Source organism: Chiloscyllium plagiosum, chromosome 2 (genome assembly GCF_004010195.1).
Source record: "Chiloscyllium plagiosum isolate BGI_BamShark_2017 chromosome 2, ASM401019v2, whole genome shotgun sequence".
NCBI classification, from domain to species: Eukaryota; Metazoa; Chordata; class Chondrichthyes; order Orectolobiformes; family Hemiscylliidae; genus Chiloscyllium; species Chiloscyllium plagiosum.
This window is the reverse complement of record NC_057711.1, coordinates 4,404,921-4,409,356: the sequence shown is the minus strand read 5'-3', so window position 1 is coordinate 4,409,356 and position 4,436 is coordinate 4,404,921. Positions and strand designations below refer to the sequence as shown.

General features: G+C 47.7%; 1 protein-coding gene across 1 annotated transcript in view; it reads left to right on the top strand.

The window, feature by feature from the left end:
- Nucleotides 1–4,436, top strand: part of LOC122556526 — a 186,952-nt gene that overhangs the window by 162,636 nt on the left and 19,880 nt on the right. The window lies entirely within an intron of this gene.

Here is a 4,436-nt window from a genome sequence, read left to right as displayed (position 1 = left end):
GCTGGTGTTCATGAATCCTGGTGGCTAACCTTCTTCCTGTTTGTCCTATTTAGTGTTTGTGGCAGTCCTTGCATGGAATTTTGTAGATGACGTTGGTTTTGTCCATGGGTTGTACTGGGTCTTTTAAGTTTGTTAGTTTTTGTTTGAGAGTGTTGGTGGGTTTGTGTGCTACTAGGATTCCGAGGGGTCTCAGTAGTCTGGCTGTCATTTCTGAAACTTCTTTGATATATGGTAAGGTGGTTAGGGTTTCTGGCTGTGTTTTGTCTGCTTGTCGTGGTTTCCTATCCGCCAACAACTTCTCATGTCTCCTCCTGGCTCTTCTGAGCTCTCTCTTTAGGTCTTTCCTGGCTACCTTGTAACCCTCAAGCGTCCTAACTAAGCCTTCACATCTCATCCAAACATAAGCCTTCTTTTTCCACTTGACCAGAGATTCCACATCCTTCGTAAACCATGGCTCCCACGCTCTACAGCTTCCTCCCTGCCTGACAGGTACTTACTTATCAGGAGCTTTTCCTTAAATAAGCTCCACATTTCTAGTGTGCCCATCCCTGCAGTTTCCTTCCCCATCCTATGCTTCCTAAATCTTGCCTAATCGCATCGTAATTGCCTTTCCCCCAGCTGTAACTCTTGCCCAGTGGTACACACCTATCCCTTTCTATCACTAAAGTAAACATAACAGAATTGTGATCGCTATCTCCAAAGTGCTCACCTACTTCCAAGTCTAACACCTGGCCGGGCTCATTACCCAGTACCAAAGCTAATGTGGCTTCGCCCCTTGTTGGCCTGTCTACATACTGTGTCAGGAAGCCCTCCTGCACACACTGGACAAAAACTGACCCATCTATAGTACTCGTATTATAGTGTTCCCAGTCAATATTTGGAAAGTTGAAGTCCCCCATGACAACTACCCTGTCTCTCTCACTCCTATCGAGAATCATCTTTGCTATCCTTTCCTCTACATCTCTGGAACTATTTGGAGGCCTATAGAAAACTCCCAACAGGGTGACCTCTCCTTTCCTGTTTCTAACCTCAGCCCATTCTACCTCAGTTGACGAGTCACCAAACATCCTTTCTGCAACTGTAATACTGTCCTTGACCAACAATGCCACACCTCCCCCTCTTTTACCATCTTCTCTGTTCTTACTGAAACATCTAAATCCTGGAACCTGCAACCATTCCTGTTCCTGCTCGATCCATGTCTCCGAAATGGCCACAACATCGAAGTCCCAGGTACCAACCCATGCTGCAAGTTCACCAACCTTATTCCGGATGGCGTTGAAGTAGGCACACTTCAAACCAACTTCTTGCTTGCCGGTGTCATCTTGCGTCCCTGAAACTTGATTTCGGACCTCCCTACTCTCAATCTCTTCTATACTCGAACTACAATTTTTGTTCCCATCTCCCTGCTGGATTAGTTTAAACCCACCCCAATAGCCTTAGCGAATATCCCCCCCAGGATATTGGTATCCCTGTGGTTTAGATGAAGACCATCCTGCTTGTAGAGGTCCCACCTACCCCAGAAAGAGCCCCAATTATCCAAGAATCCACAACCCTCCCTCCTGCACCATCTCTATAGTCACATGTTCAACTCCTCTCTCTCCCTATTCCATGCCTCACTAGCACGTGGCACGGGCAACAAACTAGAGACAACAACTCTGTTCGTCCTAGCTCTAAGCTTCCATCCTAGCTCCCTGAATTTCTGCCTTAAATCCCCATCTCTCTTCCTACCTATGTCGTTGGTGCCTATGTGGACCACGACTTGGGGCTGCTCCCTCTCCCCCTTAAGGATCCCAAAAACATGATCAGAGACATCACGAACCCTGGCATCTGGGAGGTAATACACCAACCTTGAGTCTTTCTCGTCCCCACAGAACCTCCTATCTGTCCCCCTAATTATGGAGTCCTAATTATGTACCCCACTGCTTTCCCCTTGTAGGTCCCCCCCCCCGCAACAATATCCAAAACGGTATACTTATTGTTGAGGGGAATGGCCACAGGAGATCCCTGCACTGCCTGCCGGTTCCCTTTCCGTCCCTTGACTGTAACCCATCTGCCTTTTTCTTGTACCTTAGGAGTGACTACCTCCCTGTAACTCTTCTCAATAACCCCTTCTGCCTCCCAAATAATCCAAAGTTCATCCAGCTGTAGCTCCAGTTCCCTAACGGGGTTTTCGAGGAGCTGGTTAAGGGTGCACTTCCCGCAGATGTAGCCAACAGGAACACTAGTGGTGACCCTTACCTCACACATTCTGAAGGAGGAACATTCAACTGCCCACTGCAATCATTTGGTGCGTGGAAACATATGAACTAGGATCAGGAAAGGGCCATTTCACCCCTTGAGCTTGCTCCATTTAATATGATTATGGCTGATCTAATCTCAGCCTCAACTCCACTTTCCTACCCACTCTTCATAGCCGTTCAATCCATAACTAATTAAAAACCAGTCTATCCCCCCAAATTTATTCAATGTCCTGATATCCATCACCACATGTTCACAAACCTTTCTCCTCATCTCTGTTTTCAATCTGCTAAAACTGTCCTAAAACTATGACCTCTCATTCTAGATTGTCTCCGATGAGGAAACATCCTTTTTATGTCTACTTTGTCAATCCCCTTTACATCTTGTATACTTTAATTAGATTTCCTCTGATTCTTCTAAACTCCAGAGAATATAAGTGTAAATTGCTCAATGTCTCTTCAGAAGACAAACCCTTCATGTCTGGAGTAGACAGGCAGGAGGCTGGAAAAACACAGAAACTCGGGCAGAATCAGGAGGTGGAAAAGTTGGTTTTCGGGTGTAACCCTTTTTCAGGACTGGGGGTGGGTGTAGGGGGAGCAGGGGGTGGGGGCAGGGTGGTGAGTACTCCGGGTATGGTCTCACGAATGTCTTGTAGAGATTCAGTAACACTTCTCTACTTGTGCATCTATTTCTTTAGTAATAGAGCCAAAATGTATCACTGTTATACCTGCATGCCTGTTTTCTGGAATTAATGCACAAGGATATCCAGATCCCTCTGCGCCAAAGCACTCTAAAGTTTCTCTCCATTTCGATAATAAGTTGCATTTCCATTCCTCTGACCAAATTTGGCCATTGTACTTTCTCAGAGTAAGTGAGGACTGCAGATGCTGGAGGTCAGAGTCGAAAATTGTGGTGCTAGAAAAGCACAGCAGGTCAGACAGCATCCAAGGAGCAGGAGAGTCAATGTTTCTGGCATTAGCCCTTCATCAGGAATTTGGGAGAGTGTGAGGGAGGGCGGGGGAAGATAGGTAGATGCAGGTGGGGGTGATAGTGATAAGTCAGAGGGGAGGGTTGAGCGGACAGGTGGGACAGGTCAAGAGTGCAGTGCCGAGTTGGAGGGTTAGTTCTGGGATGAGGTGAGGGGAGGGCAGATTAGGAAGTCAACATTACTTCTATGTTGTTCAGGGGTCCCAAGATGGAAGTTGAGCTGTTTTTTCTCCAGTCGCTGAGTAGCTTGGATTTGGTGGTGGAGGAGGCCCAGGACTTGCATGTGGGAGGGGGAGTTGAAGTGGTCGGCCACAGGGTGGTGGGGTTGTTTGGTGCATGTGTCACAAGGATGTTCCCTGAAACATTCTGCGAGTTGGCGTCCTGCCTCCCCAGTGTAGAGGAGACCACGTCGAGTGCAATGTATACAGTAAATGAGGTGTTTGGATATGTAGGAAAATCTCTGTTGGATGTGAAAAGATCCTCTGGGGCCTTGGATAGAGGTGAGGGGAGAGGTGTGGACCTTGAAGAAGTTCTCCTCCTCCCTCCACAAGGATCACAATGAGTCCCTCTCTCGCTTCTATTACCCCACTCCCCCACCCACCCCCCAACCCAGGTCATCTCCTTTTGCACTGCACCCCTTCAACCATGTCCTGAAACAGACCCACTACTACAGCCATGTCTCTTCCTAAGTACCTGTCTATGCAACTGACTTATCCCCCGTGGACTCCAGACTATATTCAGACCATTACAATTTGGACCTGACTGGGACAACCACTACCTACAGCAAATCCAAAGTCTCCAAAAACGGATCTTCCTCTGGATCCTCCGCTCCACGCTCGCAACCATGCGCCACCACCTACACTCTCTGTAGAACATAGAACATAGAACAATACAGCGCAGAACAGGCCCTTCGGCCCACGATGTTGTGCCGACCTTCTAACCTAGATTAAGTACCCATCCATGTACCTATCCAAATGCCGCTTAAAGGTCGCCAATGATTCCGACTCTACCACTCCCACAGGCAGCGCATTCCATGCCCCCACCACTCTCTGGGTAAAGAACCCACCCCTGACATCTCCCCTATACCTTCCACCCTTCACCTTAAATTTATGTCCCCTTGTAACACTCTGTTGTACCCGGGGAAAAAGTTTCTGACTGTCTACTCTATCTAGTCCTCTGATCATCTTATACACCTCTATCAAGTCACCCCT